Genomic DNA, 16,501 nt, shown 5'->3' on the forward strand with positions numbered 1-16,501 from the left:
TGGACACGCTGACCACTTCATATGTACTTCGGTCTGGAGGGTCCCATATTCGACTCAGAGAGCAACACACTTGAAACAACGTTCACATGAGTGCTCTACCATGAAAATACTTCTCTGCAGCGTTCCCTACCTGGTCCACGAGGAATGGTGGATTTGCTCGTATGTAGATCTCTGGACTCGTTCTTAGGGGATATCGAATATGAAGTCTATGACTCTTCATGTCTCAATGATTGGGCATCCAAAAACAATGGTCTGAGCATCATTGGCCAGTGGGCTGGCCAACCATAGCCCGGATTGCAAGATGTCTGTCAACCAAAACCAGTCTCTATGGAATAGACCTCCTCATTCGCTAGCCTCAGGATTGTCAGGGACAGAGACCATTCTCTTCCAGGATGGAACTATCAATAACCTCAAGTTGCAGGATACATCACAGGCCTCATGGAAAGTCATACCATCGACCCACCCTTCCTTCCTTATAATTGTAGACACAATAAACACACTGGCACTGGCCCCAGGAACCACACTACTACTAAGCCCTCCGTGAGAGGGAGGGCTTGCTCTTATCCACCTGTGGAAAAGGCACCTGAAATTGACCGGTTACATCTCGGTTAAATGGCCTCTGTTCGGAGGGCTCCCCTGTGGCTTAGGCTAGGAAAATATGTACTCAGAAATGTGGAGCTGAAGATGCCCCATTGGGAAAGTCTTCTTCAGGGGTTACATCCAGGGCCTCATGCTTGATGGAGACATTGGGGCATGGTTTCCTTGTTTTTGCCATGGGATGTCTTGTTTCAAATAGCCATGAAGCACAAATCTTTTTTCACATGTAGGAACTCCCTTGAGGTATTCTGCCCACTGATCCCCTTAAGATATCACATGTGCAAACACCAAGCCTCTAGAATCCACATTTAGCTGGGGAGCCTGAGGAGACTGGTGGCTATGAGTCTACAGATGCAGATAAGAGTGTTCACCCAAGAGGACCACCCATCTGATGGATCCTCCTTGCCATCAACTTCGACATACCTCCAGAGCAAGAGCTCATGGTGTCCATCATTGAACTCTCAAGGTGTGAGGGGGAGAATGTCCCACATATGGCCCATCACACTCCTCTTTTCTCACAGAGAGGTTGTTTGGGCACAAGGCTCCATGGGCATAATAGCATTTCCATGGCCACTTCCGGGACTGCACCTTTCAGACCGAAGGCAACTCCACACACTGGGGAACCCAATTTTTTCTATCATGATGGATCTCCGATAACATGTGTGGCACTTCAGGGTCAAGTGCTTTCTCAGTCACTGCCTCACACGAATACACAGGACAGAATCTCTTTTGGAGAGAAAAGATGTCATTCCAATCACCCAAACAAAAGTCCCCTGGACAATGACATCAAGGAACGACTGAGGAAGAACAGCCTATGAGCTGCCACTTCAATAGGAAGGGTCTTTGCCGCTTAGGGAAAATAGAGGGTGTCATTTACCTTGACCCACACCCCGTGTCCTTTGAGAAGACATGGGTGCCGAGCAGGGAGGACTGCTTGCAACCGACATACTTCGAGAGACAGGCCAAGAACGAGTGAAAATCTCATGCAAGGGTCCTGAGAGAGCCTTTGTGTCTAATAGTCCCCGGAAACACAGACATGGGCTTGGGAATGAAATTGGGCTCTGGAATGTGGCTGGTATCCAAATCTCACCTCTCTCTCACTCTCTCTCTTGGTTTCATCCTGCTTCACATTCTCTCGAATCCTCCCCTTCCAAGGTGATCTGTGCTGCTCCAGGTGGGCATATCTCAGCCAGGAGAGTAGTCAAATTCTTTCACCAAGATTTTCCATCAGTCTTCCAAACTCCTATCAAATATGAAAGCATTTTTCCTGAAATAACTCGTCTGTTTTTTATGGAGAATTTGCACCTTACATAGAGTACCCCTAGCTTACCATTTTCAGTCCTTCACACTGACACATAACCATCCCATTTGTACTGCGTTCTACATGGTCACAGATTTGCCTCCGAGATCAACATCTTTTCAACAACCTACGCATAAGGGACCGAGTGAGAATTCACTTATCTGCAGCACAACCCATGTATTTGAAGTTGCTGGTGAGGTGGATCTCTCGACTCTTTCTAAGGGGAGTTAGGACATGAAGTCTCTGACTCTCCATGTCTCAGTGAAGTGGCATCAAAGAAGGGGTCTGAGCACCCTTCGGCTGGGTCTGTGTGACAATGGGACAGAGTTCAAGGATTCAGTCCCCTAAAACCAGTCCATTTGGGACGATCCTCCCCCTTCTCTAGACCCTCAAATGGCAGGCCAGAGGCCCCTCTCGTCCAAGAGGGAAACCTCAACACCTGCCCATGTAGTCCTCACCACAGGGCTCACGGAGGATAACAAGAGAGTCTCCTGAAATTCCTGACAATTGTGTACAACACAAACAAGCCAGCAGTGGAACTAGACACCCCACTTCCATCCAGCACCCCAGTAGACAGGACGTATTCTTATCAACCTGTGAAATAACCACCAGACTTATACAGCTTCATTCTCGGGAAATTTGTTACTGTGGATAGCTAGTGTGTGATTTCATCCCTTGACGTGTATGTTCCGAAGCAGGGACTTGTCCTTCCCCCCCATTCCAATATTTCCTCAGGGTTGATGTTGAGGGCCACGTCCTTGATTTAAGGAAGAAGGGCCTACCTTCATAGTTTGAGCTCTGGAATGAGATTTATCATCCCGGTCATACATAGGAGACTATTTCCCCTGATGGAAGAAACTGGAAGTGATAATCTCACTGGTCCCTTTCAGATGTATCATAATCCAAAAGCAAGCCTGAACCGTGGCTATTTACTCAGGAGCCTGATGAGAATGGTGGCCATGAGAAGAATATTGGAAAGAATACTTATCATCCAATTGTCCAATACATCCAATGGATCATCCTTTAATTTCGTATCAACATACCTCCAGATCATGAGCTCAGGCTGCCTGATGTACAACAATTGAGGGGTGACGGTGAGAGCTTCTCACTTTGGGCCCATCCCTTGCCTCTCTTCTCACAGATGGTCTGTGGTGTCACAGTGCTTGGTGGGCAGCATGCCATTGCCATGGCAACCATTGGGCCTGAACTTCTCAGATGGAAGGCAACTCCACCTGCTCTGTGCCCACCTGCTCTCTACAGAAGGAAGGCTGTAGAGAGCAGCCTTCCCTGAACGTGTGTCAGGCTCAACACGGTGGTTCAAGAACTGCTTCCCAGGAATACACAGTCTACAATCTCATTGGGAAGGAAAATATGGGATTGAAAAAGACCCACTCCCCACGGAGCCTGAACAGGAAAACAATGGCCGATGGAGGAAGAACAACACACGAGCATCCCTTTCCATGGGAGGAGGCTTTTCCACGGAAGGAAACTATGGAATATCTTTTAACGTGATTTCCACCCCATGCCATTGGAGAAGATATAGGTACCATACCAAGGCTCTCAAACCTGTCTTCCAGTATGGAGCAAGGATTGTAATGGACACATTTTGGGAGTCAGGCCAGGAAGGAGAGAAGACTCTGGTACAAGTGTGCTGCTTTGTCCCACTTGTGGGATATCCACCTTAAACAAGGACACGTCCTTGGAGCATTTTTCCTACCATTGACTTTTGCTTGAACCAATAGATCCTTTACCTCTCTCTCTCCTTCTTTTGATCTCCTTCTCTCCAGCTGTCTCACTCTCCCCTTTTCCCCCCTGCAATTTCTCTTGAATCCTCCTGCTACAAGTTGACCTGTGGTGATAATGGATGAACTATATTCGCCAAGAGAATGGTCCAAGTTATTCCACAGCCTTTTCTCCCTATCATCCTAGGTCCGATCAAATATAAAATCTGTGGTCCAGAAAGACTTCCTGTGCTCTGTGGAGACACCCGAACTAGGTCATCCTTCCACCACACTTCCCATATTCAGCCCTTCCTGTGGACACGCTGACCACTTCATATGTACTTCGGTCTGGAGGGTCCCATATTCGACTCAGAGAGCAACACACTTGAAACAACGTTCACATGAGTGCTCTACCATGAAAATACTTCTCTGCAGCGTTCCCTACCTGGTCCACGAGGAATGGTGGATTTGCTCGTATGTAGATCTCTGGACTCGTTCTTAGGGGATATCGAATATGAAGTCTATGACTCTTCATGTCTCAATGATTGGGCATCCAAAAACAATGGTCTGAGCATCCTTGGCCAGTGGGCTGGCCAACCATAGCCCGGATTGCAAGATGTCTGTCAACCAAAACCAGTCTCTATGGAATAGACCTCCTCATTCGCTAGCCTCAGGATTGTCAGGGACAGAGACCATTCTCTTCCAGGATGGAACTATCAATAACCTCAAGTTGCAGGATACATCACAGGCCTCATGGAAAGTCATACCATCGACCCACCCTTCCTTCCTTATAATTGTAGACACAACAAACACACTGGCACTGGCCCCAGGAACCACACTACTACTAAGCCCTCCGTGAGAGGGAGGGCTTGCTCTTATCCACCTGTGGAAAAGGCACCTGAAATTGACCGGTTACATCTCGGTTAAATGGCCTCTGTTCGGAGGGCTCCCCTGTGGCTTAGGCTAGGAAAATATGTACTCAGAAATGTGGAGCTGAAGATGCCCCATTGGGAAAGTCTTCTTCAGGGGTTACATCCAGGGCCTCATGCTTGATGGAGACATTGGGGCATGGTTTCCTTGTTTTTGCCATGGGATGTCTTGTTTCAAATAGCCATGAAGCACAAATCTTTTTTCACATGTAGGAACTCCCTTGAGGTATTCTGCCCACTGATCCCCTTAAGATATCACATGTGCAAACACCAAGCCTCTAGAATCCACATTTAGCTGGGGAGCCTGAGGAGACTGGTGGCTATGAGTCTACAGATGCAGATAAGAGTGTTCACCCAAGAGGACCACCCATCTGATGGATCCTCCTTGCCATCAACTTCGACATACCTCCAGAGCAAGAGCTCATGGTGTCCATCATTGAACTCTCAAGGTGTGAGGGGGAGAATGTCCCACATATGGCCCATCACACACCTCTTTTCTCACAGAGAGGTTGTTTGGGCACAAGGCTCCATGGGCATAATAGCATTTCCATGGCCACTTCCGGGACTGCACCTTTCAGACCGAAGGCAACTCCACACACTGGGGAACCCAATTTTTTCTATCATGATGGATCTCCGATAACATGTGTGGCACTTCAGGGTCAAGTGCTTTCTCAGTCACTGCCTCACACGAATACACAGGACAGAATCTCTTTTGGAGAGAAAAGATGTCATTCCAATCACCCAAACAAAAGTCCCCTGGACAATGACATCAAGGAACGACTGAGGAAGAACAGCCTATGAGCTGCCACTTCAATAGGAAGGGTCTTTGCCGCTTAGGGAAAATAGAGGGTGTCATTTACCTTGACCCACACCCCGTGTCCTTTGAGAAGACATGGGTGCCGAGCAGGGAGGACTGCTTGCAACCGACATACTTCGAGAGACAGGCCAAGAACGAGTGAAAATCTCATGCAAGGGTCCTGAGAGAGCCTTTGTGTCTAATAGTCCCCGGAAACACAGACATGGGCTTGGGAATAAAATTGGGCCCTGGAACGTGGCTGGTATCCAAATCTCATCTCTCTCTCTCACTCTCTCTCTTGGCTTCATCCTGCTTCACATTCTCTCGAATCCTCCCCATCCAAGGTGATCTGTGCTGGTCCAGGTAGGTATATCTCAGCCAGGAGAGTAGTCAAATTCTTTCACCAAGATTTTCCATCAGTGTTCCAAACTCCTATCAAATATGAAAGCATTTTTCCTGAAATAACTCGTCTGTTTTTTATGGAGAATTTGCACCTTACATAGAGTACCCCTAGCTTACCATTTTCAGTCCTTCACACTGACACATAACCATCCCATTTGTACTGCGTTCTACATGGTCACAGATTTGCCTCCGAGATCAACATCTTTTCAACCACCTACGCATAAGGGACCGAGTGAGAATTCACTTATCTGCAGCACAACCCATGTATTTGAAGTTGCTGGTGAGGTGGATCTCTCGACTCTTTCTAAGGGGAGTTAGGACATGAAGTCTCTGACTCTCCATGTCTCAGTGAAGTGGCATCAAAGAAGGGGTCTGAGCACCCTTCGGCTGGGTCTGTGTGACAATGGGACAGAGTTCAAGGATTCAGTCCCCTAAAACCAGTCCATTTGGGACGATCCTCCCCCTTCTCTAGACCCTCAAATGGCAGGCCAGAGGCCCCTCTCGTCCAAGAGTGAAACCTCAACACCTGCCCATGTAGTCCTCACCACAGGGCTCACGGAGGATAACAAGAGAGTCTCCTGAAATTCCTGACAATTGTGTACAACACAAACAAGCCAGCAGTGGAACTAGACACCCCACTTCCATCCAGCACCCCAGTAGACAGGACGTATTCTTATCAACCTGTGAAATAACCACCAGACTTATACAGCTTCATTCTCGGGAAATTTGTTACTGTGGATAGCTAGTGTGTGATTTCATCCCTTGACGTGTATGTTCCGAAGCAGGGACTTGTCCTTCCCCCCCATTCCAATATTTCCTCAGGGTTGATGTTGAGGGCCACGTCCTTGATTTAAGGAAGAAGGGCCTACCTTCATAGTTTGAGCTCTGGAATGAGATTTATCATCCCGGTCATACATAGGAGACTATTTCCCCTGATGGAAGAAACTGGAAGTGATAATCTCACTGGTCCCTTTCAGATGTATCATAATCCAAAAGCAAGCCTGAACCGTGGCTATTTACTCAGGAGCCTGATGAGAATGGTGGCCATGAGAAGAATATTGGAAAGAATACTTATCATCCAATTGTCCAATACATCCAATGGATCATCCTTTAATTTCGTATCAACATACCTCCAGATCATGAGCTCAGGCTGCCTGATGTACAACAATTGAGGGGTGACGGTGAGAGCTTCTCACTTTGGGCCCATCCCTTGCCTCTCTTCTCACAGATGGTCTGTGGTGTCACAGTGCTTGGTGGGCAGCATGCCATTGCCATGGCAACCATTGGGCCTGAACTTCTCAGATGGAAGGCAACTCCACCTGCTCTGTGCCCACCTGCTCTCTACAGAAGGAAGGCTGTAGAGAGCAGCCTTCCCTGAACGTGTGTCAGGCTCAACACGGTGGTTCAAGAACTGCTTCCCAGGAATACACAGTCTACAATCTCATTGGGAAGGAAAATATGGGATTGAAAAAGACCCACTCCCCACGGAGCCTGAACAGGAAAACAATGGCCGATGGAGGAAGAACAACACACGAGCATCCCTTTCCATGGGAGGAGGCTTTTCCACGGAAGGAAACTATGGAATATCTTTTAACGTGATTTCCACCCCATGCCATTGGAGAAGATATAGGTACCATACCAAGGCTCTCAAACCTGTCTTCCAGTATGGAGCAAGGATTGTAATGGACACATTTTGGGAGTCAGGCCAGGAAGGAGAGAAGACTCTGGTACAAGTGTGCTGCTTTGTCCCACTTGTGGGATATCCACCTTAAACAAGGACACGTCCTTGGAGCATTTTTCCTACCATTGACTTTTGCTTGAACCAATAGATCCTTTACCTCTCTCTCTCCTTCTTTTGATCTCCTTCTCTCCAGCTGTCTCACTCTCCCCTTTTCCCCCCTGCAATTTCTCTTGAATCCTCCTGCTACAAGTTGACCTGTGGTGATAATGGATGAACTATATTCGCCAAGAGAATGGTCCAAGTTATTCCACAGCCTTTTCTCCCTATCATCCTAGGTCCGATCAAATATAAAATCTGTGGTCCAGAAAGACTTCCTGTGCTCTGTGGAGACACCCGAACTAGGTCATCCTTCCACCACACTTCCCATATTCAGCCCTTCCTGTGGACACGCTGACCACTTCATATGTACTTCGGTCTGGAGGGTCCCATATTCGACTCAGAGAGCAACACACTTGAAACAACGTTCACATGAGTGCTCTACCATGAAAATACTTCTCTGCAGCGTTCCCTACCTGGTCCACGAGGAATGGTGGATTTGCTCGTATGTAGATCTCTGGACTCGTTCTTAGGGGATATCGAATATGAAGTCTATGACTCTTCATGTCTCAATGATTGGGCATCCAAAAACAATGGTCTGAGCATCCTTGGCCAGTGGGCTGGCCAACCATAGCCCGGATTGCAAGATGTCTGTCAACCAAAACCAGTCTCTATGGAATAGACCTCCTCATTCGCTAGCCTCAGGATTGTCAGGGACAGAGACCATTCTCTTCCAGGATGGAACTATCAATAACCTCAAGTTGCAGGATACATCACAGGCCTCATGGAAAGTCATACCATCGACCCACCCTTCCTTCCTTATAATTGTAGACACAACAAACACACTGGCACTGGCCCCAGGAACCACACTACTACTAAGCCCTCCGTGAGAGGGAGGGCTTGCTCTTATCCACCTGTGGAAAAGGCACCTGAAATTGACCGGTTACATCTCGGTTAAATGGCCTCTGTTCGGAGGGCTCCCCTGTGGCTTAGGCTAGGAAAATATGTACTCAGAAATGTGGAGCTGAAGATGCCCCATTGGGAAAGTCTTCTTCAGGGGTTACATCCAGGGCCTCATGCTTGATGGAGACATTGGGGCATGGTTTCCTTGTTTTTGCCATGGGATGTCTTGTTTCAAATAGCCATGAAGCACAAATCTTTTTTCACATGTAGGAACTCCCTTGAGGTATTCTGCCCACTGATCCCCTTAAGATATCACATGTGCAAACACCAAGCCTCTAGAATCCACATTTAGCTGGGGAGCCTGAGGAGACTGGTGGCTATGAGTCTACAGATGGAGATAATCGTGTTCATCCAAGAGGACCACCCATCTGGTGGATCCTCCTTACCATCAACTTCGACAGACCTCCAGAGCAAGAGCTCATGGTGTCCATCATTGAACTCTCAAGGTGTGAGGGGGAGAATGTCCCACATATGGCCCATCACACACCTCTTTTCTCACAGAGAGGTTGTTTGGGCACAAGGCTCCATGGGCATAATAGCATTTCCATGGCCACTTCCGGGACTGCACCTTTCAGACCGAAGGCAACTCCACACACTGGGGAACCCAATTTTTTCTATCATGATGGATCTCCGATAACATGTGTGGCACTTCAGGGTCAAGTGCTTTCTCAGTCACTGCCTCACACGAATACACAGGACAGAATCTCTTTTGGAGAGAAAAGATGTCATTCCAATCACCCAAACAAAAGTCCCCTGGACAATGACATCAAGGAACGACTGAGGAAGAACAGCCTATGAGCTGCCACTTCAATAGGAAGGGTCTTTGCCGCTTAGGGAAAATAGAGGGTGTCATTTACCTTGACCCACACCCCGTGTCCTTTGAGAAGACATGGGTGCCGAGCAGGGAGGACTGCTTGCAACCGACATACTTCGAGAGACAGGCCAAGAACGAGTGATAATCTCATGCAAGGGTCCTGAGAGAGCCTTTGTGTCTAATAGTCCCCGGAAACACAGACATGGGCTTGGGAATAAAATTGGGCCCTGGAACGTGGCTGGTATCCAAATCTCATCTCTCTCTCTCACTCTCTCTCTTGGCTTCATCCTGCTTCACATTCTCTCGAATCCTCCCCATCCAAGGTGATCTGTGCTGGTCCAGGTAGGTATATCTCAGCCAGGAGAGTAGTCAAATTCTTTCACCAAGATTTTCCATCAGTGTTCCAAACTCCTATCAAATATGAAAGCATTTTTCCTGAAATAACTCGTCTGTTTTTTATGGAGAATTTGCACCTTACATAGAGTACCCCTAGCTTACCATTTTCAGTCCTTCACACTGACACATAACCATCCCATTTGTACTGCGTTCTACATGGTCACAGATTTGCCTCCGAGATCAACATCTTTTCAACCACCTACGCATAAGGGACCGAGTGAGAATTCACTTATCTGCAGCACAACCCATGTATTTGAAGTTGCTGGTGAGGTGGATCTCTCGACTCTTTCTAAGGGGAGTTAGGACATGAAGTCTCTGACTCTCCATGTCTCAGTGAAGTGGCATCAAAGAAGGGGTCTGAGCACCCTTCGGCTGGGTCTGTGTGACAATGGGACAGAGTTCAAGGATTCAGTCCCCTAAAACCAGTCCATTTGGGACGATCCTCCCCCTTCTCTAGACCCTCAAATGGCAGGCCAGAGGCCCCTCTCGTCCAAGAGTGAAACCTCAACACCTGCCCATGTAGTCCTCACCACAGGGCTCACGGAGGATAACAAGAGAGTCTCCTGAAATTCCTGACAATTGTGTACAACACAAACAAGCCAGCAGTGGAACTAGACACCCCACTTCCATCCAGCACCCCAGTAGACAGGACGTATTCTTATCAACCTGTGAAATAACCACCAGACTTATACAGCTTCATTCTCGGGAAATTTGTTACTGTGGATAGCTAGTGTGTGATTTCATCCCTTGACGTGTATGTTCCGAAGCAGGGACTTGTCCTTCCCCCCCATTCCAATATTTCCTCAGGGTTGATGTTGAGGGCCACGTCCTTGATTTAAGGAAGAAGGGCCTACCTTCATAGTTTGAGCTCTGGAATGAGATTTATCATCCCGGTCATACATAGGAGACTATTTCCCCTGATGGAAGAAACTGGAAGTGATAATCTCACTGGTCCCTTTCAGATGTATCATAATCCAAAAGCAAGCCTGAACCGTGGCTATTTACTCAGGAGCCTGATGAGAATGGTGGCCATGAGAAGAATATTGGAAAGAATACTTATCATCCAATTGTCCAATACATCCAATGGATCATCCTTTAATTTCGTATCAACATACCTCCAGATCATGAGCTCAGGCTGCCTGATGTACAACAATTGAGGGGTGACGGTGAGAGCTTCTCACTTTGGGCCCATCCCTTGCCTCTCTTCTCACAGATGGTCTGTGGTGTCACAGTGCTTGGTGGGCAGCATGCCATTGCCATGGCAACCATTGGGCCTGAACTTCTCAGATGGAAGGCAACTCCACCTGCTCTGTGCCCACCTGCTCTCTACAGAAGGAAGGCTGTAGAGAGCAGCCTTCCCTGAACGTGTGTCAGGCTCAACACGGTGGTTCAAGAACTGCTTCCCAGGAATACACAGTCTACAATCTCATTGGGAAGGAAAATATGGGATTGAAAAAGACCCACTCCCCACGGAGCCTGAACAGGAAAACAATGGCCGATGGAGGAAGAACAACACACGAGCATCCCTTTCCATGGGAGGAGGCTTTTCCACGGAAGGAAACTATGGAATATCTTTTAACGTGATTTCCACCCCATGCCATTGGAGAAGATATAGGTACCATACCAAGGCTCTCAAACCTGTCTTCCAGTATGGAGCAAGGATTGTAATGGACACATTTTGGGAGTCAGGCCAGGAAGGAGAGAAGACTCTGGTACAAGTGTGCTGCTTTGTCCCACTTGTGGGATATCCACCTTAAACAAGGACACGTCCTTGGAGCATTTTTCCTACCATTGACTTTTGCTTGAACCAATAGATCCTTTACCTCTCTCTCTCCTTCTTTTGATCTCCTTCTCTCCAGCTGTCTCACTCTCCCCTTTTCCCCCCTGCAATTTCTCTTGAATCCTCCTGCTACAAGTTGACCTGTGGTGATAATGGATGAACTATATTCGCCAAGAGAATGGTCCAAGTTATTCCACAGCCTTTTCTCCCTATCATCCTAGGTCCGATCAAATATAAAATCTGTGGTCCAGAAAGACTTCCTGTGCTCTGTGGAGACACCCGAACTAGGTCATCCTTCCACCACACTTCCCATATTCAGCCCTTCCTGTGGACACGCTGACCACTTCATATGTACTTCGGTCTGGAGGGTCCCATATTCGACTCAGAGAGCAACACACTTGAAACAACGTTCACATGAGTGCTCTACCATGAAAATACTTCTCTGCAGCGTTCCCTACCTGGTCCACGAGGAATGGTGGATTTGCTCGTATGTAGATCTCTGGACTCGTTCTTAGGGGATATCGAATATGAAGTCTATGACTCTTCATGTCTCAATGATTGGGCATCCAAAAACAATGGTCTGAGCATCCTTGGCCAGTGGGCTGGCCAACCATAGCCCGGATTGCAAGATGTCTGTCAACCAAAACCAGTCTCTATGGAATAGACCTCCTCATTCGCTAGCCTCAGGATTGTCAGGGACAGAGACCATTCTCTTCCAGGATGGAACTATCAATAACCTCAAGTTGCAGGATACATCACAGGCCTCATGGAAAGTCATACCATCGACCCACCCTTCCTTCCTTATAATTGTAGACACAACAAACACACTGGCACTGGCCCCAGGAACCACACTACTACTAAGCCCTCCGTGAGAGGGAGGGCTTGCTCTTATCCACCTGTGGAAAAGGCACCTGAAATTGACCGGTTACATCTCGGTTAAATGGCCTCTGTTCGGAGGGCTCCCCTGTGGCTTAGGCTAGGAAAATATGTACTCAGAAATGTGGAGCTGAAGATGCCCCATTGGGAAAGTCTTCTTCAGGGGTTACATCCAGGGCCTCATGCTTGATGGAGACATTGGGGCATGGTTTCCTTGTTTTTGCCATGGGATGTCTTGTTTCAAATAGCCATGAAGCACAAATCTTTTTTCACATGTAGGAACTCCCTTGAGGTATTCTGCCCACTGATCCCCTTAAGATATCACATGTGCAAACACCAAGCCTCTAGAATCCACATTTAGCTGGGGAGCCTGAGGAGACTGGTGGCTATGAGTCTACAGATGCAGATAAGAGTGTTCACCCAAGAGGACCACCCATCTGATGGATCCTCCTTGCCATCAACTTCGACATACCTCCAGAGCAAGAGCTCATGGTGTCCATCATTGAACTCTCAAGGTGTGAGGGGGAGAATGTCCCACATATGGCCCATCACACACCTCTTTTCTCACAGAGAGGTTGTTTGGGCACAAGGCTCCATGGGCATAATAGCATTTCCATGGCCACTTCCGGGACTGCACCTTTCAGACCGAAGGCAACTCCACACACTGGGGAACCCAATTTTTTCTATCATGATGGATCTCCGATAACATGTGTGGCACTTCAGGGTCAAGTGCTTTCTCAGTCACTGCCTCACACGAATACACAGGACAGAATCTCTTTTGGAGAGAAAAGATGTCATTCCAATCACCCAAACAAAAGTCCCCTGGACAATGACATCAAGGAACGACTGAGGAAGAACAGCCTATGAGCTGCCACTTCAATAGGAAGGGTCTTTGCCGCTTAGGGAAAATAGAGGGTGTCATTTACCTTGACCCACACCCCGTGTCCTTTGAGAAGACATGGGTGCCGAGCAGGGAGGACTGCTTGCAACCGACATACTTCGAGAGACAGGCCAAGAACGAGTGAAAATCTCATGCAAGGGTCCTGAGAGAGCCTTTGTGTCTAATAGTCCCCGGAAACACAGACATGGGCTTGGGAATAAAATTGGGCCCTGGAACGTGGCTGGTATCCAAATCTCATCTCTCTCTCTCACTCTCTCTCTTGGCTTCATCCTGCTTCACATTCTCTCGAATCCTCCCCATCCAAGGTGATCTGTGCTGGTCCAGGTAGGTATATCTCAGCCAGGAGAGTAGTCAAATTCTTTCACCAAGATTTTCCATCAGTCTTCCAAAATCCTATCAAATATAATAGCATTTTTCCTGAAATAACTCGTCTGTTTTTTATGGAGAATTTGCACCTTACATAGAGTACCCCTAGCTTACCATTTTCAGTCCTTCACACTGACACATAACCATCCCATTTGTACTGCGTTCTACATGGTCACAGATTTGCCTCCGAGATCAACATCTTTTCAACCACCTACGCATAAGGGACCGAGTGAGAATTCACTTATCTGCAGCACAACCCATGTATTTGAAGTTGCTGGTGAGGTGGATCTCTCGACTCTTTCTAAGGGGAGTTAGGACATGAAGTCTCTGACTCTCCATGTCTCAGTGAAGTGGCATCTAAGAAGGGGTCTGAGCACCCTTCGGCTGGGTCTGTGTGACAATGGGACAGAGTTCAAGGATTCAGTCCCCTAAAACCAGTCCATTTGGGACGATCCTCCCCCTTCTCTAGACCCTCAAATGGCAGGCCAGAGGCCCCTCTCGTCCAAGAGGGAAACCTCAACACCTGCCCATGTAGTCCTCACCACAGGGCTCACGGAGGATAACAAGAGAGTCTCCTGAAATTCATGACAATTGTGTACAACACAAACAAGCCAGCAGTGGAACTAGACACCCCACTTCCATCCAGCACCCCAGTAGACAGGACGTATTCTTATCAACCTGTGAAATAACCACCAGACTTATACAGCTTCATTCTCGGGAAATATGTTACTGTGGATAGCTAGTGTGTGATTTCATCTCTTGACGTGTATGTTCCGAAGCAGGGACTTGTCCTTCCCCCCCCATTCGAATATTTCCTCAGGGTTGATGTTGAGGGCCACGTCCTTGATTTAAGGAAGAAGGGCCTACCTTCATAGTTTGAGCTCTGGAATGAGATTTATCATCCCGGTCATACATAGGAGACTATTTCCCCTGATGGAAGAAACTGGAAGTGATAATCTCACTGGTCCCTTTCAGATGTATCATAATCCAAAAGCAAGCCTGAACCGTGGCTATTTACTCAGGAGCCTGATGAGAATGGTGGCCATGAGAAGAATATTGGAAAGAATACTTATCATCCAATTGTCCAATACATCCAATGGATCATCCTTTAATTTCGTATCAACATACCTCCAGATCATGAGCTCAGGCTGCCTGATGTACAACAATTGAGGCGTGACGGTGAGAGCTTCTCACTTTGGGCCCATCCCTTGCCTCTCTTCTCACAGATGATCTGTGGTGTCACAATGCTTGGTGGGCAGCATGCCATTGCCATGGCAACCATTGGGCCTGAACTTCTCAGATGGAAGGCAACTCCACCTGCTCTGTGCCCACCTGCTCTCTACAGAAGGAAGGCTGTAGAGAGCAGCCTTCCCTGAACGTGTGTCAGGCTCAACACGGTGGTTCAAGAACTGCTTCCCAGGAATACACAGTCTACAATCTCATTGGGAAGGAAAATATGGGATTGAAAAAGACCCACTCCCCACGGAGCCTGAACAGGAAAACAATGGCCGATGGAGGAAGAACAACACACGAGCATCCCTTTCCATGGGAGGAGGCTTTTCCACGGAAGGAAACTATGGAATATCTTTTAACGTGATTTCCACCCCATGCCATTGGAGAAGATATAGGTACCATACCAAGGCTCTCAAACCTGTCTTCCAGTATGGAGCAAGGATTGTAATGGACACATTTTGGGAGTCAGGCCAGGAAGGAGAGAAGACTCTGGTACAAGTGTGCTGCTTTGTCCCACTTGTGGGATATCCACCTTAAACAAGGACACGTCCTTGGAGCATTTTTCCTACCATTGACTTTTGCTTGAACCAATAGATCCTTTACCTCTCTCTCTCCTTCTTTTGATCTCCTTCTCTCCAGCTGTCTCACTCTCCCCTTTTCCCCCCTGCAATTTCTCTTGAATCCTCCTGCTACAAGTTGACCTGTGGTGATAATGGATGAACTATATTCGCCAAGAGAATGGTCCAAGTTATTCCACAGCCTTTTCTCCTTATCATCCTAGGTCCGATCAAATATAAAATCTGTGGTCCAGAAAGACTTCCTGTGCTCTGTGGAGACACCCGAACTAGGTCATCCTTCCACCACACTTCCCATATTCAGCCCTTCCTGTGGACACGCTGACCACTTCATATGTACTTCGGTCTGGAGGGTCCCATATTCGACTCAGAGAGCAACACACTTGAAACAACGTTCACATGAGTGCTCTACCATGAAAATACTTCTCTGCAGCGTTCCCTACCTGGTCCACGAGGAATGGTGGATTTGCTCGTATGTAGATCTCTGGACTCGTTCTTAGGGGATATCGAATATGAAGTCTATGACTCTTCATGTCTCAATGATTGGGCATCCAAAAACAATGGTCTGAGCATCCTTGGCCAGTGGGCTGGCCAACCATAGCCCGGATTGCAAGATGTCTGTCAACCAAAACCAGTCTCTATGGAATAGACCTCCTCATTCGCTAGCCTCAGGATTGTCAGGGACAGAGACCATTCTCTTCCAGGATGGAACTATCAATAACCTCAAGTTGCAGGATACATCACAGGCCTCATGGAAAGTCATACCATCGACCCACCCTTCCTTCCTTATAATTGTAGACACAACAAACACACTGGCACTGGCCCCAGGAACCACACTACTACTAAGCCCTCCGTGAGAGGGAGGGCTTGCTCTTATCCACCTGTGGAAAAGGCACCTGAAATTGACCGGTTACATCTCGGTTAAATGGCCTCTGTTCGGAGGGCTCCCCTGTGGCTTAGGCTAGGAAAATATGTACTCAGAAATGTGGAGCTGAAGATGCCCCATTGGGAAAGTCTTCTTCAGGGGTTACATCCAGGGCCTCATGCTTGATGGAGACATTGGGGCATGGTTTCC

This window comes from Sus scrofa, chromosome Y, assembly GCF_054392235.1.
Source record: "Sus scrofa isolate SSC_HxYL_T2T_F1_AM1 chromosome Y, Sscrofa_HxYL_maternal_Yorkshire_Landrace_v2.0, whole genome shotgun sequence".
In the NCBI taxonomy this organism is placed as follows: Eukaryota; Metazoa; Chordata; class Mammalia; order Artiodactyla; family Suidae; genus Sus; species Sus scrofa.